This window comes from Equus przewalskii, chromosome 4 (genome assembly GCF_037783145.1).
Source record: "Equus przewalskii isolate Varuska chromosome 4, EquPr2, whole genome shotgun sequence".
In the NCBI taxonomy this organism is placed as follows: Eukaryota; Metazoa; Chordata; class Mammalia; order Perissodactyla; family Equidae; genus Equus; species Equus przewalskii.
In genome coordinates, this window is record NC_091834.1 from 17,379,023 (window position 1) to 17,406,643 (window position 27,621).

The following is a 27,621-nucleotide window of genomic DNA, read 5'->3' on the forward strand; positions in this document are numbered from 1 at the left end:
GAACCCCGCCTCCCAGGAGTCAGGCCAAGACAGCCAGGCCACTGATGGGTCTGGAATGGCATCTCTCTGAGTAGCATCACTTCCTCTTTGTTCTCAAGCATTAGGCGCTGTCACAGACCTGAGTGCCCCATGTTCCCTCACCTATTAAACCTGAGGGCACCTGTTTTCTTAGAAATTCTGTCTTCAGCTTGCCCAGTCATGTCCACTTGTCTCTCATCACATGCTCTTGGTGCCAGGAATGGGCACCAGACACCCACCTCCAGGAGTCAGCACTAAGATCTCCTCACTCCCACCCCCACGTCCAATGCAGTCCTGAATCCCAACAATGTTGTTCCCACAATATTTCAGACATTCTCACAGCTTGGTGTATTTTTAAACAGCAGTCCTTGTAGGACCCCCAGGGAAACCAGAAAGGACTTGTTGGCATCTGACGGGGGCTTGGGAGGAAATTCTTTACACTCCCTTAACATTATATCCCTGGAATAAGAAACAAAGTATTAAGAAAGACATTAAATCTTTAATTTGTATAAAACTTCAAAATAAGGGTGTTTCAAATATTTTAATAAGAAGCTTGAGCTTCCTTCCAATATCATAAATTTTTTCTTCAGAATTTTGCTTGCAATGCTGTATGCGTCTCCCGATCGTGACATACCAATGATGATCACCTCAAATTCGTGAAAGACACTGTCGACAAAGAACTTTTTTCAACACCACTCAAGGATAAGTAAAATCAACAGCAATTATTGAAAATTATGTTTAAACCATGGTTTTTCTCTTTTACTAAAAAAATGTAATGTTGAAACCTCTTGTAATAAAGTGGATGTATTTTTAGTCCAAGCAGGCAATTTCACTCAACTGCTTCAGCGTCATGATGAAACTCAAAGTTGAAGTTGCTCTACTGCCAACCTGGAAGCCGCTGCAAAGCCACACCAGCAGCACATAGACAGAAGTGTCTGCTCTAGATGGGGACAGATTCCAGGTCACTGCCTAGGCCGCCCCCACAGGATCCCTTCCTGGCTGCCCCAGGCCACATGCAGGGCTGCACATCTGCTCCTTGGGCAGCGGGAGCCCAGTGAGTGTGTTTGTAGCTGGCAGCTGCACCGAGGCCCATGCGGAAGAGGTCCTTCTAGGCCATCCTTGGTGTGACGTGGTGGAACAGAGTGACAGGTCCCTCATGCTGCTCGTAACCGGCAGAAACCATGGATGAGCACTCTACACGATCTACCCTCTTAAGGCTCCCTCTGAGAAGCCAAAGATGGGACTGCTTGAAGCCAGAGGCCACCAGCCCTGGGACACCAGCCATGCCAGTCCCTGCCCGGCCATCCTGAGTGCTGATGGGCCCCCGCATGCTGTGACATTCCCCAGGACGCCTGCTGGGCTTCAGCGTTACCCTTCTCTCTGGTTCCCACATTGGCTCTCACCACCCTTCCAGGCACTATGCAGCCGGAGCAAGTTGAAAAGAAACCCAATCAGGTGACTCCCTATTCTAAACACTCGAGCAGCTTGGAATCCCTCTTGAGTAAACACAAATACCCACGATAGAGCTGCCACTATCTCACTCAAGTCAATCCCACAGCATCCTCTTGGGCCTCAGCCACCGTTGTTCTCTGTATCCTGGCCACATGGCCCTTTTCTGGGCCTTGGACACACCGCTGTCCCTGCCATCACTGAACTTGCCCAGGCAGCTCTTCCCATGGGCGCCATCGCCTTGGGCAAGGTAATGCCTCCCGTTCCTTCTGGGCTCAGCCCAGGCGCAGTTCCCCAGCGAAGCCTCCCCGGCCTCTCAGCCGAGTCACACACTTAGCATCCTCCACAGCACTTGTAGGTAAAAGTTATTCTCATATTGTGACTCTAAGAGTAACGTCCATCCTCTGCACTTGAATTAGTCTGCTCAGTCTTCCAGAGCAAAATACCACAGACTGAGTGGCTTAAACTACAGGCGTTATTTTTCTTGCAGTTATGGAGGCTTCAAAGTCTGAGATCAAGCTGCCAGCAGGGTCTGTGTCCAGTGAGAAACTCTTCCTGGCTGAGGGGTGACCTCCTTCTAGATACGTCCTCTCATGGCGGAGAGAGACTGGGCTCTCTGGTATCTCCTTTCATTAGGACACTAACCCTATCAGGTCAGGACTCCACCCTTATGACCTCGTTTAACCTTAATTACTTCCTGAGAGGCCTCATCTCCAAATACCTCCATGGGGTTAGGACTTCAACGCTATAAATATGAATTTTGGAGGGACACAAAGATGCAGTCCATAACCGTCCATGAGGGCATAAATGGTGTCTTGTCTTCTTTTGCTCACTATTTTCTCCCTAGCACTTAGCAGAGAACCGGGCACTAGGTTAGTAAACACGCTGAGTAAATAAATGAATTAAGCAACAATTTTCCTAGATGACATGTAGATTACACAATGTTGACATTTGTCTGATCTGTTAAACCAGACGTGGGGAAAGACCCAAGAAATATCTTTGACATTAAAGTTATTAAAGGCCGTTGTCTGAATTTTTTTTTTTCCTTTTTCTCCCCAAAGCCCCCCGGTACGTAGTTGTATATTCTTCGTTGTGGGTCCTTCTAGTTGTGGCATGTGGGACGCTGCCTCAGCGTGATCTGATGAGCAGTGCCATGTCCGCGCCCAGGATTCGAACCAACGAAACACTGGGTGGCCTGCAGTGGAGCGCGCGATCTTAACCACTCGACCACGGGGCCAGCCCAGTTGTCTGAATTGAGAACAACAGTCTATAGATAGACTTACAGCTTCCTGTAACGCTGCCATGTTCTGTTATGGGCTGTGGGCTATCACGAGGTTGATGGGAAAGGAGCTGAATTAGAAAGATAATACAGATTCTTGTAATAGGAGAAGGGAATTTTCTCTTAGGAAAGACTTAGTCGAATACATCCTTTTGAGTGATGGTTAAGGTACACATATCCTGCTCCCATGGTTCCCACATACGCTATGATACGAACAAAATTTCCCAAGATTTCATGAGGCAGACAGTGTCCTACAATTACTGCCACAATAACTACTTACTACAAAAGGCTACAGAAAGTGGGGAGGAGGAGGCAGAAGATTATTCTGATGGCAGTAACTTTAAGGTAAGAAATATCTAAAAATCTGAACCAAACTGATAGCAAGATAACTGATCTGGTCTTGACTTGTCCACAAACAAGCTTTGTAACTTCAGGCAAAGCTGGAATATTAAAGATTGAATAGCCATCCAGCTCCATTATTTCATACATGTATGATTTTGTTTCTCTATGATATTTATATTGATGATCTGATCTTTATTATTTCTGCTCTGATCTTTGTTATTTCCTTCGCTGTAACTTCTTCACGCTTGTCCAAATGTGGACAAACACCACATTTGTCCTCCAGAGAAAGCTTCAAACAGTGGCACGATGGCATTCCAAAGAGAAGGCCATCAGGAGAATGAGAAATTACTCAAAGCCACACTCAGATGAGTGATCATCAAACTGCGATGATGAAACTGTGTCTCTCACCCTGCCTAAGCCACTCAACAAAATCAGAGGTCGGCTGTTCCAGTGGGGACTCCGGGCAGCAAGAAAAGACCAGTATGGTCGTTTGACCTTTGTTCTCTGCTTTCCACTCATCTAAGAGTCCAAAGAACAAGGCCAGAGGTATCAAGAGAATTGGAGATGTTTATTTTTCCACAAACCAAGTGGTTATTGTGACCTGAGGTGTCGAAATGTCAGGAGAGGCTCTATTTGTACCATTTCCCTCCGGATTAACAAACGCCAACTCTTGAGAAAGAGAGAGATCTGAACAGATTCCCAGCCTATTCCAATACATGCAAAATTGGGATTATCTGGGGCAGATTAGAACTATTCTAGGTGAACATTGTTTCACGGGCAGTCAGATGCTCGTGCAGTTTCTGTCACGATGTGGTGAGAGAAATTCCCCTGGAAGGCTTTCTATCATCCTTTCAGATATATTTCTATCCAGGAGGCAATGGCTTAAAAACAAGAACTGAACGTACTGATTATAACAGAAAGTGCATCTGCTCACTAGGAATAAACAAGGCTATCGCGTGCCTTGAAGAAATGAAACTAAATACATTGTTAGTCCATGCCACGTGCCAAGCAAGTTGTGCTAGGTGCTTCACACACATTATCTAATTGGATACTCATGATAGCCCAGAGAGGTAAGGACACTATTTTCATTCAATATAGGAAGCAGAAGAAACTAGAAACACCCCATTGGCTCAGGTGGCACGTCTGTTATTAGCTCAACCGCAAATGCATGCCTTTGGCTTCTGGCAGACCTGGGAGAGCACAGATGGGATCAACCCCATTGCATCGCCTGGGACAAGAAAAGGCCAGCTGCCATCATTCATTTATTAAGTAATTCAATACAAATTTAGTGAGGCCCTGATAAAAGCAGCGATTTCCAAACTGTGGTGTGCATGTGAACCACCTGGGGCAGTGGCTGCAGAGGAGATCCTGATTCAGCAGGTCTGGGTGGGGCCTGGCCTTTTGCATTTAACAAGCTCCCAGGTGATGCCAATGTTCCTGGTGCACAGGCCACACTTTGAGAGGTAAGAGCTAGCTGGCCAGCCCTTGCGAGGCCAAAGAAAATACAAAACTGAGTAAGACACGATTCTTGACCTTAGGGTACTACAACAGTAGTAGAAGAAGACGAACAGGACAAATACATCCACCAGAATGTCAGACTCTGCAGGAAACCTCAAGCCTTCTGGGGCAATGGAGGTAGAGAAAACCTCAGTAAGGAGGCTCTGGAGCTGAGCTTGCGAGGAGAGGGGCTGTTCTCTCACAGTAAGGCCTGGGAGTGAGGGTCATTCTAGGGGAAGCAACAGGGTGAGCTGAGGAAGAGAGAGCCAAGAGGGGTAGCACAGAGCACAGAAACCCATTTTAAATGCAATGCTATAAGCAGCACTAATCATGAGGAAGCTGGAGTCCATCAGCCCAGATTAATCATGGGAAAAACATCAGCCAAATTCAAACTGAAGGACATTCTGTAAAATACCTGACCATACTCTTCAAACTGTCAAGATCTTGAGAAAGGAGGAAAGCCTGAGAAGCTGTCTTTTACAATTAACTGTATTTCTCCGAATTCCCCAACTCTGCGGGGTCGTAGTCCTTGGGCACGGAAATGAAAACGGCTTAACACCAATATCCCATGTTCACTGGGAAACTTGATCCCTCCCCGTCCAGGGACAAACCTGGGGGCTCTCTGAAGACATACGCTGCTCCTGGTGTCTTCTGCTCTGCCCCTGTCAACTCTAACCTTTTGCTTCCAAACAGCCACCCACAAGAGGCTGTTTCATGGGACACACTTTTCCTGAAGGGAGTGACCTCATGGAGGAGGCCTCGCCCCTCAGGGCACTACAAACAGCTGAACATGACATGGGTGATGCCCATGCCTCGTGCCATTCCCCAGGCCAGCCGCCCTGCAGGGCCTCCCTGCTATCCTGCGAGCATCCATCTCCAGCTTCCTCCTTCCTGGGGGCTCATGATTCCCTCACTGTTTTATACAGAATGACTCCTCCAGCCCCTCACAGGCTCACACTGGGACCCCCTTTGCAGATCTTGTGTTAACTTCAGAGCAAAGCCCTTCAACACCCTTGGCTGCATCTTTCTACAACATGGTATATAATTGATACTCACTTTTGCCAAGTCATTCACAATTTACTTATATCAGAAAAGGAGCATCTTAACTCTTCTAAAGATTAACAGTTCAAAAAAAGATCTCTCACCGGCTCCTGTTAAATGCAACGTTGTTTGCAGACAGGGTAAGGGCACCCCAAATGAACTGGGAGGTAAAGTGTGATGGACCAAAGGAGACAGGAGTCTTAGAGAGTAAAGGAAGCTGACCCCATGGTGGAAATCGTGGTGCAAGAAGAGGGACAACAGAGGCTAGCTCAGTGGCACAGTGGTTAAGTTTGCATGCTCTGCTTTGGTGGCCTGGGGTTTGCCGGTTCCAGTCCTGGGCATGGACCTACACACTGCTTATCAAGCCATGCTGTGGCAGGCATCCCACATATAAAATAGAGAAAGATGGGCATGGATGTTAGCTCAGGGCCAATCTTCCTCAGCAAAAAAGAGGAGGATCAGCAGCAGATGTTAGCTCATGACGGCATAGGACATGCACAGAACAGCTAGGAATTTGGCAAAAATAGATTGTAGTCTATGCGGGAGGGGTGGGAGAAATTAGGAAGATGTGCATGGGCCAAACACAGAGACACAGATGTCCTGAGCTGAGGAATGGGGCTGCCCTTAAAGTGACAGGAGGTCAGTACAGGTTGTCAGCAGGACGCCATCTAAGTGCTGGCTGCGGATACTTCTCACCCCGGCCGCTCAACCTCTGCTGCCACTTCCCCCTTAGCTCAGACTGTTCCCACATGCAGATTGCTGCCAGATGCTGCCCACTGTTGAGGCCAGTCTTTCGGTCCTCAGAGAAGCGCCCGGAGCCTTTGCCCTCCCACATCCATTGTCCGAGGCTGGGGTCAGGTCCCAAGGCTGGGGTCAGGTCCCATAGCAAGCTTGCTTGGGCCCCAAATAGTCTCCTTCTTTGTGGAGACAGCACTTCAGATTCACGTCTTTCTCTTCCAGGTGCTGCGAAATGGGGAAAGGGGGTGCAGAGGTCCAGACCCCAACAGCCTGAATCCTCTAGCACTGTCACACCCGTTTCTCTTTCAATGAATTTTCTCCTGGAGCTCCCCATTTAGTCTTTTCTTTTTTAATGTATCATCTGCCCCACTGGGGATTTTTATTGTGCTGCAAATAACAAAAAATTCCAACTACAGAAGCTTAAGGAAGCTAGGGGTTTGCAGAAGTACAGAAGGCAGGGCCTCTCTCTCTCCTGCCACAGCACCACCCGTGGGCACAGGACTGCCTGTGTGTGCAGGACAATTTATTTTTACATCCTTCTTTAAACGGTTCCTCCAGGCATCACGCCCCCTTACAGGCTGGGAGGGGTAGACAGGCACAAAGCCACAGGCAGAGGCAGCCCAGGAAGCCCCACTAGAAAGCTTTCCTGGATCCCATCTGCAGGTTTTCCCTTACATCCCATGGCCCAGAACTGAGTCACATGTCATCTGCAGTAGCAAGGGATGCTGAGAAGACAGCTATGCCAGCCCTCCAACCTCTGAAATAGAAGGCAGCGAGGCAGGGGAGGGCTGTGCATGGCAGTGTGGGTCTGGTAAGCTGCCTCAGGGATGCTGGGCTTTTGTCCCCATGAAGATCATCCCATTAACATCAGTTGGGGGAGGGGAATTCTGGCACTGGCACCCACCCGAAGGCCCAGGCTGGCCAGGATCCCTCTCATGTTTGTTAAAATATGAATGTGTCTGTGCACTCACTTGAGGAAAATGTGCCTTGGCTTTGTGAAGATGCCGTGAATATTTGAATTGTCCTTCCTCATCTAGCTTCAGGAAGCTAATATTCTGAAATAGAACATGCACAGAGGGGCTGGCACAGTGGTGCAGCCGTTAAGTTCGCACATTCCGCTTCTCGGCAGCCGGGGATTCGCCGGTTCCAATCCTGGGTACGAACATGGCACCACTTGGCACGCCATGCTGTGGTAGGCATCCCACATATAAAAAGTAGAGGAAGATGGGCACGGATGTTAGCTCAGGGCCAGGCTTCCTCAGCAAAAAAGATGAGGACTGGCCGTTGTTAGCTCAGAGCTAATCTTCCTCAAAAAAAAAAAAAAAATGCACAGAGAAATGCACGGAGAATAACAGCTTTAGGAGCCATGCCTCACCTTCCACGCCCGTAACCTCATCATAACAGATGGCCTCCAGGCAGACCCTGGTCAGCCCTCACCAAGGCGCGGGCAGAGTGGTGTGGCTGATGCATCAGACTGAACCCTATGTCTGAGCAACTCCACAGGGTGGGCCAGCACGCAGGCCCAAGGTATCCCCTTTCACAAGTCACTAGGGGCCGGACGCTACCCCGTCAGCATGCTATCTGCCTCCCTCCCCAGCAGGGCTGGGCTGTCCAGGGCAGAACGGGCTGGTGGAGGCACCTGCTTTGCAGCAAGAGAGACAGATTCCAAAGCAAGCTCCAGACCCACCAAGCCTGTGCTCTCGGCCTCCTTATCAGCAATACAAGAAGATACACACTTCCTGGGTCGTTGCCGTTTAATGAGGTGATGTTGGGCACATCAGCAAGGCAACAAATATCACTCCCTCTATAAAATACTGTGCCAAAATTCTGTAATTTGGCACAAATGCATATACAGGGATAGCTGTGTAGTTGCATTTTTGTATTTACTCATCAGTCACTTTTATAAAACGATCATTACACAGATTGTCACCTCCTTGTTCATTGTCTCCAGATGTTCCTCTTTGTTTGGTTCCTAATGGTTATTCGGAAATTGATATTACAATTGACCTCTTTTTGTTGATTTTCAGAGGATCCTCACTAAAAAAAAAAAAAAAAAAAATTCTAGGAAAGTTGCATGTGCCCCAAACTAAGACGATCTGTTATTTTCACATTCGCTATTTGTAAATGTGGTTTTTAAAATTTTTTTTTCCTTCCTAAGCTTTTCTCGAGGGGTTACATTGTTCCAGATCTGTCCAGCATTTGGACTAGAGTTGAGATGCACAGTTAACATTCTACTTTAATTATAAATTTGAAATAAACATCAGTAGATGCCAGATCCAGCTGTTGATGGGGACAAAAGTGCATGAGTCAGTGGGAAAAGGAGATTCAGTCCTTCTGTGATTGCTCATTGCACTGAAATAAAAATGATGGATAGTCCACACTATCGCTCTTTGAAGGAAGGACAAGAAAGAGAGTTACCATCTTGGCAGTTTCTTTGTTTACAAAGAAGGGAAGGTGGGAGAGGCCTGGGTTCCCACAAGCACTCACAATGTTTTGCAACTTCTTAGAAAAGCTACTAGGGAGCCAAGGCCTCGGCTCCAGCTGGTGAGTTGTCAGGAGCTGGTGTTCTGGGGCCGCGTGAAGACCCAGTGCTGGGCTCTTCCCCGGGCTCTGGGCGCGCTCTGGGGTGTTGCCTGGCAGAAGAGACTGGGAGATTAGGCGCTGGAGAAACCTTAGCACCTTCCACAGGCCATTAGGCTGATTGTTTTCAGCCATCCATCTCAGGTGGAGGGGTGTGGCAGATGTCGCTGCATTGGACTGAACCCTAAGTCTGAGCAACCCCACAGGGTGTTTCTTCTCTAGTTACAACACTTTGGGGAGTCCCCACACTCCACAGGTGGAACCCATGCTCTCCTACCTCCCGGGCTTCATCCCATCTCAGCCACAGTCCTGCAACACTGGCTCAGCCCCTGTGCTCTGATACCCATGGCTATGCTGCTGAAATTATCCCCTGCCCTTTCCACCGGTGGGTCACTAGTCTTCCCTTCGGTCACCTCCCCTAGGGTCAGCTGGAGCCCTGCACTCCACCCCTACAGCAGGTACCCCATTGCTTGATAACTGCTCTGGATGGAATTATGTCCCCATAAAATTCACAGGGCAAAACCCTAAGCCCCAGTGTGCCTGTGTTTAAAGATACCACCTTTAAAGAGGTAATTCAGTAAAATGAAGTCACTAGGGTGGGCCCTGATCCAATCTGACTGGTGTCCTTATAAGACACACACAGGACAGACACACACAGAAGGACGACCATGTGAGGACAGGGAGAGGATGCCATCTACAGCCACTGAGAGAGGCCTCAGGAGGAACCAGCCCTGCAGACACCTTGATCTCGAACTTCCAGCTTCCAGAACCAGAAGAAGACAAATGCCTGTTGTTTAAGCCCCGACCTGTGATACCTTATGATGGCAGCCCCAGTAGACTGACACAACAGCTGTCCAACTCTTTCCTCCATAGTGACCCCTCCTCATGCCAGAAGAGGCCATCATTTCAAGTGATCGGCACAGCATTTGGTCCTCAATCAGCACTCCCGCCATAGTGATGGTGATGCTAATAGAGGCATCAGCTCTGCTTGCCCTCTTCCTCATTAGTGCCATCAGGCAGGAAAATAAGAGCTTCTTCATCTCCAGTAAGAAATGTGCTTCCCAAGGTTCTCTTCCAACGCCCCAAGTAATTGCCCGACATCTTACTCAACGCTGCGTAAGAGCGGAAATGGATTTAAAGAACAAATGGACTGCAGGGAACTGAGTTGGTGTGAGAGTCAACAACCAGAATGATGTGAAAAAGCACACAGCTGGCCGGATAGCAGGTGCTCAGTGAATGTAAATGCTCCCCTTTAAGAACACACGGACCCCCATCCCCACCCAAGGGCATCTGCAGCAGGACGAGACATTCTTCTCATTGTTCATTCAGTCAACAAAGGTCCACAAGGGCCTAGAGCGGGCAGCACTGTGCAGACGGAAGGAAGCCCAGTAAGGAGAAAGCCAACTCATCCTACTTTCTTGTGGGGGCAGACAAGACAAGAGCAGACAGAACCCAACACTCACACAAGGACCCAACAAACAAATGACTATAATCAGGATCTTAGTGGGAAGCACTAGAAAGGAAAACGAGCAGGACTCAGAGATGGAGTGATGTGGGTGCTATTTTAGACGCATTTATTCCAACATTTATCGGACACCTACCAAGTGCCAGGGATCAAGGTGGGTGTTGGGAAAACAAAGACGAACCAACGGCTTCTCTCAGAGAGATGGCCATCGAGAGGGGAGGAGGAGTTCCTGTTCCCACCCTCAATCATTCCAGAAATTCTGGACACGACCACACACAGGGCTGTCTGAGACTAACCGTGGTACACACGAACCTTGATTAAACTGACAGCATTGTTGTGTTCGAGTTCTTATTTTCCTTGCCTCTTTCTTCCTCCACAACTAAATCTTTTCCACAGTGTCCTCAGCCCTCTGTTCTCTTGACAATATTCAGGATTAGGGCTGCAGAAACAGGACGGAAGAAATATCAATTCCCCACCACTTTTCTAAAGCAGAGGAATTAAATCTAAGACAGAGAATTCTCTATATCCCACAGACACTTGTCTCCCTTTTATTTTTCTTAGGGCACAGAACTAACGTAAAAAAATATCCTTTGCTATAGTCAAAGGAAAAAAGTAGAAGTATTTCAAACGTATTCTCAATTTAATTTTCAAAGCCGTATGAATCTTGACCGTGACCCACCAGGCCTGACATTTCACTCAGATACTGGGTGAACCCTCGGCAGTGCTCAGGAAGTAGTCAGATGCAGTCTTTTTGGCTTTTCAAAAAAAATACAAACAGGGGCCGGCCCAGTGGTGTGGTGGTTAAGTTCACATGTTCTGCTTTGGTGGCCGGGGGTTCACCAGTTCGGATCCCAGGTGTGGACCTATGCATTGCTGGTCAAGCTGTGCTGTGGCAGGTGTCCTACATATAAAATAAAGGAAGATGGGCACGGATGTTAGCTCAGAGCCAGTCTTCCTCAGCAAAAAGAGGAGGATTGGTGGCGGATGTTAGCTCAGGGCTAATCTTCCTCAAAAAAAAAAAATGGGTAAAGTATTTCCTCCATGCTCCTAAACACCATGAGGAAGGAGCCCTTCCGTTTGTCTTACCAAGGCCACAAGACTTACTCTGCCCTTTCCTCTCCCAAGATGGGCTTCACAAGAAGACAATTTCCCCAGATTCCAACTTCTGCATGGTTGCTAGAAATAAGCCCGTGAAGGCAGCTGGCTCTCTCAATCTTTCTCTCTCCTCTTCTCTCTCTTAAAGCATTTTACTTCCAATCACTAGTGCAAAATCCATGTGAGGAAACTGCGCACCATGTGAGATCTGCAAGTTTTTCATGATCATTTTCCAATTTCCCTCCTGAGCGGTGAGTGAAGTAGGTGCATATTTGTTTCCAAATAGAAAAAGTCTTCAAAAGAGGCACACCAAACTGGTAACAATGGTAACCACTGGGACAACCAACGGAAATGGGCAGTGGTCATGTGGAATCAGCTCTATAACAATTGCACAGATGTTTTACAATGAGAATATATTCCAAATAAAATTGGAAGAAAAATATTAGCTCTGAGTGTCTTAGTAGCCAACGCAAATATATACATAATCAGTTACAAAATGCACCCGGAGTGACCCACCTCGTTTTGAATGGGTCAGTTGATGCCAGGGACAAAGAAGACAGGTTTGCCTTCTGCCTGGGCACCCATTCGTTCTCCCTGCTTCTCGTATTCCTCTGGGAGACCACCACCCACCCTCAATTCTGATACCAATAGTGCAGCCTCATACGTGGCCAAAAACAGCATTCCCCTGACCACAGAAGGGACCAGAAAAAAGCGACCTGACCAGAATCACTGAGAAGTACACTGTGGGCTCCAGAAGAAGGGATTCTCATTCTTGGGAAGCTCCAAGCTGAGAGGATGCCCGCAGGGCAGCTGTGGCTGTCATGCTCACAGCAGGAGGCCTGAGTGGAAACAGTACCAGCGTCAGCGCAGAGGAAGTGAAGCCCCAGAGGCCCAACAGGAGGGCTGGGTGATGAACTCCTTCCTGGTCAGCCGATGCAAAAAAGGCAAAATGACTTGTGAGCTGGGGGAGACTCTATTTACTCTTCTTTTCTTTCCTTCTGCTTTCTTTTCTCTGCTTTTCCTTTCTTCAGGCTGGTCAAGGTGGGGTTTCTGCCAGCGGCACCCGAAGGAGTGTGTGGGAGCTGGAATTTCCGTCTCAGTTAATCAGCCCTGCTCCTGCAAGCTGACTCTAACCACTGCCCATGGTCATGTGCCAGCCAGTGTCCTGCCTCTTGGACAAAGCATGCTTCCTGGCCCTGGTACCTGAACCACGGCATGGGAGCACATGTGACTCATGACCAACCCAGGCAGAGGCTGTCAGAGGGGCTGGCCTTGATGTTCCTCTGCTTTCTTTTCTCTCTGCTGTGAGCCTGGGATGTCCCAGACCAGAGTAAAGACGTAGGCCCCTTGGTCCCTGACTCAGGATGCAAAATTGGTGTGGAGCCAGCATGAGGAGTGGAGCCACTGTCACAGCTGACCTGCAGCTGGCAGGACAGAGCGACAGGCCACCCTGAGGGATGTTAAGCGTGAGGGGGAAGCTGACCTCTATTGAGCAGAGGCCTTGTATGGCTTCTGTTGCATATGCCAATGGCAGCTGAGAAACACAGAATCCTAACCCAGCACTGGTGAACCCCAGCTCCAAGAAGCCCGTGCCCTGTCCAGGACTGTCCACTTGGGCACTGGTTACAGCCACTTAGACAGCCAGCCACCCTGAGTCTCCTTGGAAGGCTCCCTGGTCTTGGCAGGCTGCCATGTTCCTGGAAGAAGTAAACTTCAGAACCGACCTCACTGGCTGCATAACCAGCCAACCCTTTCCAGAAACAGGTCTTAAAAACCACATAATTGAAACTAGTAAAATATTTTCCTTTGCTACATCCAACTCACTGTCTTCATCACATGACAGAGAGTTCTACCATCTTAAAACGTGCAATTATTCGGGAAAATACCACAGACTGGTAGCTTTTAAGAAATATCTGTTTTCCGAGAAAGAGAAGAAAGGGCAAGAAACAAGAAAAGCCTGTTACTAAACTATAGGGTGAGAGAAAGTAGAATTCCTCCCTTTTTATAGCTTGCTGGCGAATGACATGATTTTGAAGAGCTGTCAAGTTCCATGGAGATAAGCAACCATGTTTACTGGAATTTGGTTCATTAGGGGAAATATGGCTCATGGATAAAGGAGAGAAATAATTTGCCCTAAAATAATTTGGAACTCACAGCTCCCCAAACCCTTGGCATTTCCTTACTGTTGAGAGCAATCAAGGTGTCCTTTGTTATGTAAATAAGGTGACTTTTGGACCAAACCTAAGGCTGGAGCTGGTTGCCAGGGGAACCAACCATGTGATTTCAGATGAAACTTTCAGTCCCACCTCCGTGACCTCCTGGGAAGAGAGAGGTGCTGGAGTTTGAATCAATCGCCAACAGCCAATGATTTATGTAATGAAACCACGGTAAAAACTCAAGAGGACAGGGCTCAGGGAGCTTCTGGGCTGGTGAACACGTGGAGATTTGGAGAGAGTGGGTAAAGAGGGCATGGAAGCTCTACACCCTTTCCCCATACTTGCCCTATGCATCTCTTCCATCGGACAGTTCCTGAGTTATATCCTTTTATTAAAAAACTGGTAATCAAGTAAGTAAAATGTTTCTCTGAGTTCTGTGAGCTGCTCTAGCGAATTAATCGAACCCGGGGGGGCGGGGGGGGGGGGTCGTGGAAATGTTACCGTGCAAAGGGCACAATCTGCTCATGTCAATCGTCAAGAGGCAAGATGTTGGCAGAGAAAGGGCTTTAAGCAATAAGGTAGCAAATCAGAAGATGGTGGACAGGCGTCCTAAAGAACCATCTTAAGGGAGCACAGAATCTTGAAGCAGTTATATGGGCCAGTGGGTTATAGGGGAGGGGGTTAGGAATGTCGACTCTCTGATTTTACAGACTGGGAGTCGCCACACCTGATCCTTCAGTTGTCATTGATGATGGCTATCAGCACAGACTCTCTGTTTGGGTGGTCATCACATTCCTAAGGAACTCAAAAGAACAAAGTTATCCACTTATCGAAGCTGGAAGGTACACACACAAGCAGGAGCCATAAAATCTGCAGAGCAGGTGGATCTCCTGGAGGGTGCACATCCAGCTGGGTTAGTTAACCAGAGGTCATTCAAAGTCACAGCATGGTTTCTTTTCTACAATATGGCTTCCCTTATGTCAACTTTGTGTTGGGCTGGTATCCGGAATCCCTGATTTATAGACAGTTGGTCAGAAGCACAGGTAACAGCTTGGGCTTTTGACTGGAGTCTGAAGTCTGTAGGACTGAGTCCTTCACCTGTGGACTCTGATGATATCTCTGGGTGGATGGTGTCCAAATTGAGGTGAATTCCTGGCCACTCTCCTGGTGTCTGAGAATTGTTGGTTGGTGTTGCGGGGGAGGCTCCCCTCTCCATGATGGAAACTGAGTCTCAGAAAACCAATTTTAATACACTTTCTCTATATATGTGATACAGATTTTTCATGTGAAACTATCTAGAGCTCCCCATCCTGAGTCCTAATGATCACACAAAATTCAGGGAATTCTAGGCGTTTGGGAGCCCTAAGCCAGGAATCATTTCAACTAAAGGATATTCAAAATACACCTTATTTCACTCCTTGACTGTGGAGAAGATTCCTCCAGGATCCTCTTCATATAACGGTTCTTCATCAGCTCCCCTTTGTCCTGTGGACATGAAAATGCGGAGAAATTTACAGAACAGAATTATGAGTAACGTTCATCAAAATTCTTGATGCTTAAACCTGACTCTAGAATAATTATAAATACCCTGTCATTTACTAAATGAATTCATATTCATTATTTCGTTTGGCCCTCAGAATTATCCAATCAGGTACAGGGTATTTGTTTTGTTTTACAGATGAGCAGATGAGAGAACCAAGAGTGAGTTATCAAGAAAGATCAGGGCCCATCAGTGGGGTTGGTGGGTCCTAGAAGGAGCAACCAGGCACGTCTGACTGCCTGCCCTGTGTTCTGTCCACTGCTCAATGCTGCCGCCTCCCTGGGCTTCTGTCTTGGTCAGATCCTGACGTGATCCGAGCTGAACTGAGCGGGGCAGTCAGTGGTGCCTGGCACATCATCACGGGCTCTAGTGGGTGTCTGGACCCTGACTGGGACACCAGTCACAGGGTCAGATTCCAGGCAAGAGGAGCTTACGAAGTACAGGACTCCCAAAGCCAGAGCAGAGTGCAGCCCCTTCTGATGACAGGCTGGGACCCTCACGATGTGGAGCCTGGCATTGGAGCTCGCCTGGGAGATGAGGCGAGTGCGAGCCAGCGGGCAAGATGCAGCAGACAGGAACGGATGGCAATGCATGCACTATTAATGTAATCCCCACACAATTTAAATACTACGTTCATTTTAGCATTATGTGAAAACACCACCCGGTAGTTTTAGTGATTTCAAACAAACCCATGAGGATCAAAATAGAAAAACTTTCACTAGTGCCATTACATGTGGTGCTTGAGCGAAGCAATCAGATTTTAAAACCTTGCTGCCAACTGGAAAGCGCTATTGAGATGCATAACTCTGATGCTGACTGCACAAAGCGGTTTCACAGGCTCACAGGAAAGAGCACCACGGCAGAAAAATGGAGAACGTGAGCACGGTTGGCCCTGCACGCTAAAAACTTCTCAGTCAGCGGTAATTGTTTTTGAATATTTGCTTCCTTAATTTTTATACTGTAATAATCTACCACCAGTTCTCATAACAAACATTTGTTTCTTGGTATATAACTATCAACAAGGAGGGAAATAAATAAAAAACTAAATGCAAACAGAAACACTTTACCTAACCGTATATCAGAGTGCTAACAAAGCACACAAAAAGAAAAAAATAATAATCCAAGTACTTTAAACTACGTGTTTTTAACTGCTCCCTCCTCAGTGGGATAGACAAAGAGAGAGAAATAAGAAACCCATTACAAAGAAATCCTGAAATCTACTTGATCGGTTTGTTTTATTAGAATGGATATATAGCCCCGCTAAATACTTGGTATTACGAGATTGAAAAAATACACTGTATTGATGTGTTCTCAATGTGGGAAAAGGGAGATGCAAATATAGAATGGGGGAAGAAGAAAAAAGCTTGCATCATCAGATTGAAATTAAATGCATCAGCATAAACTCATGATTAAAATATAAATGTATATTTAACATTGCAAAGAAAACCTCACTTCTCCTCCTCTGTCTCTTTTACCTCACACGACTCACAACACTTCTGATACCAGATGTGTGGGGCTTTTTCCCACACCCAGAAATTCTCTGAGACACCCATTGCTCAGTGTCCTACAACGTAACTCAATTTTGGCACTAGCCTCCTGGCAATAGCGCTGAACCCACAGGTTAGGGGCTTGGTCCCACAGGACTGCCCCCCACCCCTACCCCACTTCAGATGCCAATCATAAGTCCAGGTTGTCACCTATGCACCACCAGCTATAAATCACATGTTCCCTTGACCCCCCCCTCAGGTTCAATTAATTTGCTAGAGTGGCTCACAGGACTCAGGAAAACTGGACTTACTGTTCACCAGTTTATTATGAAAGGATATGAAAACGAATACAGATGAACAGCCAGGTGGAAGAGATGCCTAGGGCAAGGCCTGTGGGAAGGGGCATGGAGCCTCCTTGCCTTCTCCAAGGGCTCCACTCTCCCAGCACCTCCACCTGTTCACCAACCTGGAAGCTCTCTGAACCCCAGACTTTTGGGGATTTTTATGGGCCTTCATCACTAGGCGTGATCCATCACTAACTCCATTTCCAGCTTCTCTCCCAGAGGATGTGGGTGGGGTTAAGAGTTTCAAGCTTCTAATCATGGGTTGGTTTCTGTGGTGACCAGTTCCCCCCCAGGAGCCCACCAAGATTCACCTCATTAGAACAAAAGACACTCCTATCACGCAAGAAATTCCAAGAGATTTAGGAGCTCTGTGTCAAGGCTGGGGATCAAAGACCAAATATCAGAACAAAAGATGCTTCTAGTGTTCTTATCACTTATGAAATTACAAGGGTTTTAGAAGCTCCGTGCCAAGAACCAGGGACAGCGACCAACGTAGATATTTTCTACCATCTTGTAAACATTACAAACAGTCCAGTTTTTAAAAAGGCTAAAGATTCTAACAGATGCTTCACAAAAGACATACAGATAGCGACTAAGCAGCTCATGAAAGAATGTTCAATGTTTTTAGTCTTCCAGAAATTGTGAATTATGATCACAATGAGATATCACTACACAACCACCAAAATGGCTAAAATTAAAGGCTGGCAACACTGTGTGAGGCAACCAGAACTCTCGTATACTGTTGGTGGGAACGTTAAATGATACACCACTTTGGAAAAAGTTCTGGTAAATTTTTAACAAAATTAAATACAACTCCAGTACACTCAATCTCCATTGTAGATTATTTAATCTCTATAAGTATTCATCCAGGAGCAATGGAAACATATGTTCAAAAAAAAAGACTTTTACAAGAATATTCATAGCAGCTTTCTTCATTATAGCCCCAAACTGGAGACAATGCAGGTGTGTCTCAGCAGGTGACTAGATGCGCAGATGATGGTATAGTCATACAATGGAATACTATTCAGCAATGCAAAGGAACCGCTGTATGAACTGTGTCTTTTGTTTTCTGTGCTCTGATTTCCTTGACATCTGGGGCCTTGCTGACCCTGGAGAGACAGCCCCTCCAAGAGTTAGCCAATCCCTAGAGATAGGAAACGACTTTTCAAATACAAACCTCCACGGCAGAGCCCACACCCCAACCACCTCCCTTCTCAGGCTCTCACACTATGGGCCACTCTCCCTTGCCCTAATTATCCCAGGGCCAGGGACCTGCTCCCTAGGGACAGTCTCTGTGCCCCAGAGCCTGCTAACATTATTCAAATTTGCTAATCTTAAGCCTGTTGGCACCACCTCACCTGCTCCTTCCTGCAGAAACCACACCAAAGGCTCTCCGCACAGTTAGCCACCATTGCCTCCTGACTGACTCCTGACTGCCCCCATGTTGTGGCCCCCTATGGCGTGGCACGCCCCTCCTCTTGGGATCTGTGAGTATGACAAACTGTCTCTTCAATGGCAGTCATCTCTTCACCTGTTGGCCTCACCATACCTGAATAATAACAAATCCTATGGAAATAACCATTGATTCTCACAACAGCATGGACAAGTCTTGAAAGCATCATGCTGAGAGAAAGAAATCTTGCACAAAAGAGCATGTGCTTTATGATCCATTGACAGTAAGTTCCAGAACAGGCGAAACTAATCTTTGGTGGGAAAAAAATCAGAAGAGTAGCTGCTTCTAAGGTGGGGATGGGTAAGGGATTGATCAGGAAAGGGCTTGATGGAACTTTCTAGAATGAAAGCAATGTTCTCCACCTGGACATGTATCCATTTCTCAAAACTCAACAAATGCACATCAAGATTTATGTGTTTTATTGTATGGAAATTTTTCAACAAAAGAAAAATTTTATAAAAATAATATTGAGCTCCAGTTAATGATATGCATTGCTGAAGTAAACACAGGAAAGCGTACAGATGCCTGCAATTTACTTCAAATACATTAAAAAAAAAAAGTTGACTTGGTGGGTAAAGAAAGGGGTGGATAGATATGTAACAAAAAATATATTACAATGTTAGTGGCAGAATCTAGGTGCTGGATGTGAACGCAACTGGGACCCTTCTCCCTGGTCTAACAGGCGAATCTAGCACAGGCTTAAAGTGAGGACAATACAAATCCAAGCTGTACTGTGAAGCAGCCATGTGGGCCTCATGAACCTGTGCCAGAATGACCTTGCAATGCCTCACGTCATGAGTGGAGGGTGAATCAGTAACAGGAAGAGATCATGGGTACCTCACTCTCGCCTTTCCCAGCTGCACTTCTTAGAGATTGAGGGGGAAAGAGACCACCCCGGTCCTTGCCTCCCTCCACACATAGATAACATCAACAGTACAGGCCTTGTTTGACGTATAACCAAAAAGTTCATGTTATCCTTGGAGCAGATGACTGTTGGATGTCTGAGCCCTTTCCTGCACGGACACCGCTTTGTTAAAAGGTATATAAATTATGCTCAAATCTGTAGACTTCAAGAAGTTCCTCAGAATCCTCTGTTGGACTGCTTCCTGGGACTCAAGTTCCATTGAATAAATTCCTTCATCAGTTGACATGGGTACGCAACCACTCACTGTAGAACTCTTTGAATATTACTGTATGTAGAGTGTTCATGATGAAACGTTGGGGTTGTAGCAGGGAACCAAAAGAGAAAAAGCTGGGGAGAGAGAAGCAAGACAACAAAATGCAATGTCTTCCTTTGATAGGATTCTGAATTAAAAAAAAATAAAAAGTCTTATAAAAAAGATAATTGGAAAAATTTAAACATGGATGGCATATGAATTAACAGAATTGTACAGCAGTCAAATTCTCCAAGTGGGATGATTGGGTTACTCTACGGCACCTTTCACTTGGGGGCTGTTTACAAGGTTAAGTTTTTAGGGATGAAGTGTCACACTGTCTGCAACTCACTCTCAAGTGGTTGAATAAATAAATAAATGGACAAGGGGGAGATAAAGCAAATGGTAACCACTGATGAGTCACTCTAGGTAAAGCATGTCATTCTACACCGTTCATGAAGGTTTGAAACTCTCAGCATAAGACATCGAGGAGGGGATAAGGTTAAAAAAAAAGAAAGTATGTTCACTTTCCATGGAAACACACAAATCACATACCAGCAGGGCGATAAACCAATTCCTGTCTCCCACCGCACACCCCCAGCCACGGCATTTGTTAAGGTGGACCTCACCTCCTATTCAGAGGATGCCTTCGATTTGTAAACCTTTTGGCCAAACCACTGGAGACCGATGTTAAGGAAGTCCTCCATGTCACTGCAATGGAATGGACACCTGCAACTTGAGTGTCCTCACCCTGGAAGAGATTTTCACATGATGTGGCAATGGATTAGATAGTTATTAATGACTGAATGTGTTTCTAGTAAGGTGTCAGCTTCTTTTGGCTTTTATTGTTGTTTTGCTCAAAGGAATTTGTGTTTGAAGACCAGGTGGTGGACGGCTATATTGTGATTTACGAAAAGCATGCATTTGGTCAGTCAGAGGGCCAAAATACATTTCTCATATATATTTGGTCCTTGTCCACAGTGACTGACTCACAGCTCTCAAAACTCTTAGAATTTCCCAAGTGTTAAGCGTGATAAAGGTGACTTCTGTTATGTGAATGAGCTAACTTTAGAAGCACGTAAGGATGGGGGCTGGCTGCCCCCGGAGAACCAACCATGTGACTTGAGGGTTGGGACTTTCAGTTCCACCCCTGACCTCTTGGGAGGAGAGAGGGGATGAAGGTTGAATCAATTGCCAATGACCAATGATTTAATCAATCTTGCCTCTGTACTGAAGCTTCTATAGAAACCCAAAACGATGGGGTTCAGAGAACTTCTGGGTTGGTGAACAAGTGGAGATTTGGGGAGAAAGCATGGAAGCTCCACACCCTTTCCCCATACCTCCATACCTATCTATCTCCACCATCTGGCTATTCCTGAGTTATAGGCTTCTATAATAAACTGATGATCTAGTAAGTAAAATGTTTCTCTGAGTTCTGTGAGCCGCTCTAGCAAATTAACCAAACCCAAGGAGGAGGCTGTGGGAACCTCCCATCTATAACCCATCTGCCAGAAGCACAGGTGACAACCTGGACTTGCGATTGATGTCCGAAGTGTGTGTGTGGTTGGGGGAGGCAGTCTTGCGGGACTGAGCCTTTAGCCTGTGGGATCTGACATTATCTCCAGGTAGATAGTGTCAGAATCGAGTTCAAGTATAGGACACCCAGCTGGTGTCAGAATTACCTGGTGTGGGAACCCACCCCCCACACACACATCGGAATTGGGTTCCGAACTTTAAGTTGCCAGGCGCACCTGCACGTAAAGTCTCCTTTTGCATCATGGGATAGGAGAGGAGCGCTTCCCAGATCCATTAGTCTAAGCTTCATCCTCCGATGAGGAAAAGGAGTGTCTATGCTCCCTCATCAGGTCAGGGGTCCAACTGGAGCTGCAACCCTACACACAGTGACTTCAAAAACCCCATCGTTTTCCTGTGAGGTGGCCAGCCAACACCATTCCCCCTGGAACTGGTGCTGTGCCCACAGGGAGGTGGTGTTCTCGCTGGGTTTTGGGGATTGAGTCCAGTCGCATCCTGCTGGCTGGGGAATGCCCTGGTGGGAGCTGCTGAAATAGACAGCAACTCCAGGAGGGGGATTGAGGGTTTTAGCCCCTTCCTCATGATCACCTGTAGCCGCAACTCACCCCACATAAGCCAATTAAAAATCTTCCATGTAAATTCAGCTTCTCAACCCGTTTCTTGGTGCTCTCTTCCCTAAGCATCCTTATGTGAAATCCTGGAGGCCAGCCTGGAGAAGCCTGTGGTCTGGAGAGCTTCCTGGGCCCAACTGGTTAAGGGGCTTCTGGGGTTTTGGGCCAGGGAACATGGTCATGTGAGAGGTGGGGGCGCCCAATAAGCATCTGCTTCTGCACAGAGCCCACTGCGCAGGGTGATGATTTTAAGGCAAAGGGAGGAGAAGGCGGAGCCTGTGGTGACAGAAGCCACACCCCTGCCCCATTCCTGGGTCTCAGGTCCAAAAGGGGTAGCGACTCGGTTGATTGCTCGTCCCCACACACAATGCAGAACGCTTCCACTTTCTATTATCAGGTTTCCCGGCACTTGTTCTCCTTCAGTGGCTGGGGGCCCAGTTCTCCTCCGAGTCCCTGCAAGTGTTCCCCATATCCAGGCACACCTGGAACACGTCTGCACTGAGTCCACCACATGGGCAGCCAGCTTCTTGTCCACAAGCCTGTGGCTCGCTCATGCTGGGCCCATCGCTCCTGCCCAGCCTCACAGCAGCCTCGTCTAGGCGCCCCATGCTTCCTGGGCACGGACATCCCCGGAGACACTAAGGCCACTGTTCTAAATCTCCGAACCCCTGAAATGCTCCTTCATGGCCAGTGTAGAAAAGGGTGACGCTTTCCTCCCTGCATATGACACTTGGTCATCTGGGCCCCAGGCCAGTGCTTCCTGCCACAGAGCTTTGATCTCACTCATGGTCCTGCCCACCTCCAGAATCTGCCACGCATCTTTGCGTGGGCCAGGGGACAAATCCTGGAGACAGTCCCCTTGCATACCCAGCACCTCCCACCACTGCCCAGGGAGGCCTTTCCTCTGGGGACACCTTGCCACATCTGCCTCCTTCTCCCTTGGCCCACTCCCAGGAGGTCGCCAGAGCAGTCCTAGTGCGCCGCCTCACTGAGCACCAGATGCGTGTGGACCCAGCTCGGGGCTCTGTCTCAAACTTGCCCCCCAGTGGACTGCTTTGTTAGCTAGTTCCATTCACCTGATGAACCTGGGGGTGGTCCTAGAGGGCTTAGCCAGGATGGCAGATGGAAGGAGGCATCCAGGGTGCACCGGAGCCCCTGGGCAACTTCAGAGAGTCTCTGGGGAAAAGCATGGTGATGGGAAGACCCTGCTCAGGAAGAGGAGCCTGCATGCAGCTGGTGTCCAGTCCACTTCACAACTCCGCATGTATGAGGTGACGCGATCCTTTCTATCTCTAAATCAAATCTCACAGGTACCAAGACATGCAGAAACCCATCACTGTTATTGCGGATCACTCCCCATGGGCACTGCAGGTATCTCACGGCCTTAGGTGGGTTGGAAGGGCTGAGGAAGGGCTGTTGGCCATTAGCCCATAAGCAGAGAATACCAAATGCACTTCCTAGGCCCCAGGGCATAGGCACGTCTCCCAGGCCATCGCCACGGGGCTGAGGACCACTGGGCATCCCACAGCATCTTCTGAGGGCTGGTAGGGGAGCCTGGCTCTTTGCCCTGCAAGGAAACTTCCCAGTTCCCAACCTCATGTTCATCTGGGAAAAGTGGAGACTCTCCACCAAGCCTTTGATTGGGGCAGGCCCCCTCAGCTGTGCCCTCCTTGCCCCTCATATGTCTAGGACCACTCAACATCATCCCTCCAAAGATCCCAGGCTTAAAAAACAAATCAGCAGAGGGAGCACATTCTGGCAAATTCTTCTTTCTCCTCTACCATCCAAAATGCCTGCAAGCACAGGAACACAAACGTTTGGCTAATTTGCTCAAAGACGAAAAAAGGGTTTCTAGCAGAGAGAACAAAGCACAGTAATAGCTGGATACACGCTCCCCCTTGTCTCTTACCACAGGCCCAATATGGTGACAGCCCTTCCAGCACCTTCCCATACACAGCCCTGCCACGGAGCCGACTACTATCTGACTCATCTCATGTTCTGGACAATGAGATAAGTGAATTATTTATTCAAATCAACATGAACAGTGTTTATCGATCATACATACTTGAGTAGCTCAATCTCTGATGACAATGAAATCCAGAATAAACACGATCTATTGGCAGGTGGCTGGAGGGAGAGTTGATATAAAGCTGGCCTGGAAAATATCGCTGACAGCTGGCACAAGTCGGTACAGCCGGGAAAACTGAGCCGCTCCAGGTACTTCCTGAGAGGGCATTCATCGAAGGACCTGGTTAAAACCACACGAAATCTAAGAGGGGGACGTGAGGCAACCTCGAGATGAAGGACATCAAGGATCCGCAGGTCAGAAAGGAGGGGCTGGGACCACGGGGCAGAGGCCATCCTTTGGGAGCCAGACCCAGGAGCGGGGCAGAGTTTCACCCTCGTTTCTCTCCTCCTTCACTGCCACCCCTCCACAGTGCCCCCATTGGTGCACATTTCCAGAAGCATTTGTATACAGTTATCTGTCCAGAATTGAGTTCTCTGTGGTCCTGAGCCCACCAGGAGCAGATAGAAAGGGACCTAGGATCAACAACCAGCCCAAACGGAGCAGCCGCATTATGTAAGCGTGCCTCAGAAGTCCTGCCAGGCTCTTTGCTCTTCAGCCTCTCCTCTGGAAGGTCACTGTGGAGCCGAATCCCTAGGGAGCCGCAGGAATCCAGGGGAAAATTCGCGTCTAATTCAGGCCACATGGTTCTGGAGTTAAAACCGCTACCGAGCTGTGACCGAGGTTCCTGACATGGGTTGGGACAGCTTGCCTGCCCCGGGAGGGGTCAGACTGAGCACTCCAGTCCCTGAACGTCCAGGTCCACTCCACCAGCACAGCCTGTTCCTAAATTACCCCTTTGATCCCTTTGCTCCTCCGCTGCCTGATTTCACGGCTCCCAGGGCCAAATGGAGGACTGAGCATATGAGCATATTCCCCAGCCCACTCACTCCAAAGTCACAGAGAGCTTGGAGAAGAACAAATCTTTTTGGTATTAAAAGTACTACCTTAGTTGAGAACAGACAGGGCGATCTCATATGAGAGAAATGAAGAGAAAAACCGAGCAGCTGGCAGGGCCAGTGGCTCACCGCCCACGGGAGCTGGCACTGGAGAGCGTTCCTGGTGCAGGATCCATGGCCCAGCATAGGAGCTGGGAGGAGCTGCCATCTGGAAGTCCCCATACAGCCCATAGGAGAAGAGACACCCTCCCAAGAACTTAACCCATAGCTGGCCGGCACCTAGGTGCAGGGTCCAAATTCTCACCCTTGCCACGGTGCACAGACCCCCACCAAAGCAAAACTTGATTCAGAGCTGATGAACAGGCATATCATCCAAGTGGAGGCCCCATGACACCAGCCTACCAGGAGGCCACCAGGCCCAGGCTCACCTGGGAGAGCGCTCCACCAGAACAGACTCAGAGATGACACTCAGGAAGTGCAAGGAGAGAAGCAGCCTCAGGCCCAGGGAGCTGGAGAGACCAGGCCTGAGGAAGCAGAGATAAGAGAGCAGCAGGGAACAGGCCTAAAGCAAGCGCAGGCCCAGGGCCAAGGATTCCCAGGAAGAAGCAGGACGACAAGACAGGACCAGGGGCTGGAGAACCGAATCAAGCAGAGCTGACGAAGTGTCACACTCAGACACTGGAGAAAAATGTAATTGACGGCATGAAGACAGTGGAGCAGACTCCATCTATGAGAGGACTGATGGACTGGAAACAAACTGGGAAGGACAGAACAGGTAGACAGATGTCACAGTGAAGGAGAAGGGCGGCCACGGGGGTAGGAGAGGCACCAACTCTCTGTAGCAACATTTGTAGAAGAGAAGAAAGAGGAGAGAAAGTTCCACCCATCAGTCACTGGCACACGGCTGCCCTCACAGGCCACCGCCCCATGTCGTCCTCACTGTGTTCCCAGCACCGGCTCAAAGCAGGTGTGAATGGGCAAAGGAGGCGGGAGGAGGGCTCCAGCCTGGAGCAAGTGTGAGAGGACCTGACAGCACCACCCAAGGGACCCCCGCCCTGGTTCGGAGGAACAGCGGCCTGTGGAGAGAGCCAGGGAGGACAAAGACTCAGGCAGGCCCCCGTGGCACGAGGAGGGACAGAGTGACAGCCTCCCCCTCTCCCTCCACATGCAGAGGTTCAGGGTCTCCGCCAGCTGGTGCAAGGCTTTCCCCAGTAAGCAGTCCCCCGAGGCAGCCTATGGTTCCAGGGACATTTAATATGATGTCAGTGGAAGGCAACAAAAATGACTTATTCCTCCCCTCACTCTGAGCAGGGCAGTCACTAATCATCCTCCAGGCCAGGCGTCCTTCAAGCGCAAAAGGACACCATTAACACTTATGCCAGGACCACACGCATGAAGCAGGCATGGCCGAGCCAGGGTGCCTGTGTCAGGCCCTCTCCCATCCCCTCCAGACACCCTCTCGTGCTAACAGCCAGCAAGCACTTTCCTCCACTGTCCTACTGCTCAAATAACTAAACTCCAGCGTTTCCATCTGAGGAGGATCTGATCTGTCTTTGCTTCCTTCCATTTGACAGCGTCAAGCTTCAGACACTCTACCCTGGCCCACCCTCTCTCCCAGGAGAGAAAGCCGCCACCTGGAGCTGGGGCAGCCGGTCGAGGACAGACGTGCAGATCTCGGGGTGCTGGGGCTCCAGGCCAGCTGGGTGCACAAGGGGCAGAAGCGGGAGACCGGCTTAGAAAACACCACCGTCCGCAAAGCTTTGCTGCGGCCACGGCGACCCCGGGAAGGTTCCCCGGATCCCGGGAGTCCCTGGGGGTCCGTGGACACGCCGGCTTGTTCCCAACGTGAGGATTTCATTCCTGCACCCTGCCTGGAACAAAATGCCACCTTTCGGTGAGCCCTGCAAACCCCTGTGAAGGTGACTGGCTGTGCGTTCCTTCTCCCAGGGCCTGTGCTCTCACCCAGCACCTGTCGCAATGACTGTCCCCAGGGGACCAGGACCTCTGGCACCTGAGAGGTTGTCTGACAACTAATGGAGGCCTTTCCCTCCTCTCGTTCCCTTTTCCTCCCTCCTGCCCTCCCCTCCCTTTCTCCTTTCTTTCTTCCCTCCCTTCCTGCCTGGAGACAGAGAGAAATGAAGCCACTGGTCCAAAGCAACTCAGGTGGGGCTACGGGAGGGCGGGGGCGGGGCCAGAGCCAGGCGACCGCTGAGAAATGTCCATCACCGAGGGAACCCTGCTCACGTCTTACTTTTTTCACTCTACTGTATTTCTGTTCCTTCCTTCTTTTCCTCTTCTTTCCTCTTTTCCTCCAAACGACTTTTCTTACTCGTCCTTGGGGACTCCCGCCCCGCCCGCGTCCTCCGCGCCCCGCTCCCAACCCTGCGCAACGAGACTCCGGGATGGCGCGCGCGCCCCCTGCCGGCCGTGCCGGGTCCCTGCGCAGCCCCGGCACAGAGGGGCTTCTTGACAGGCGTTTTCCTTAAGACAAAGGATTTTAGCAGTATGGACATTTCTGAAAATATGAAAAAGAAAGAAAAATTCCCACCACTCTGGCACAAGTACAGTTACTATTTTGTGTTTTTCTCTCAAGTCTTCCTTCCACGGTATTTGCACTTCCACGTATTGATGGCAATGACGATCAGCGAGACCAGAAAGCGCCCACGGCCAACAGTCAGCAGGTGCAGCCAACCCCTGGGCTGACGGGAATTTGCAACCCCCAGTCCGCTTCGGCAAAGACACTGCCCGTTTTATCTTCTCTAAATCGAGGTTAATGTGACTTCAACCCCACAAGCCCCGGTCGTTGTGAGGGGCAGGGGCTGTTAGCTGTTCCTATCACCCTCCTGCCTAAGCCGTGGGACGTCCTGGATTCCCA

At 48.8% G+C, this 27,621-nt stretch overlaps 1 long non-coding RNA gene across 1 annotated transcript; it reads right to left on the bottom strand.

The window, feature by feature from the left end:
• Positions 1-18,888: 18,888 nt before the first annotated feature.
• Positions 18,889-27,197, bottom strand: LOC139082771 (uncharacterized). Its single transcript, XR_011538992.1, has 4 exons — positions 26,998-27,197; positions 23,848-24,030; positions 20,268-20,389; positions 18,889-19,736 (listed from the first exon to the last, which is right to left on the bottom strand). It is a non-coding gene; the product is annotated as an uncharacterized lncRNA (long non-coding RNA).
• Between the last annotated feature and the right edge of the window lie 424 nt (positions 27,198-27,621).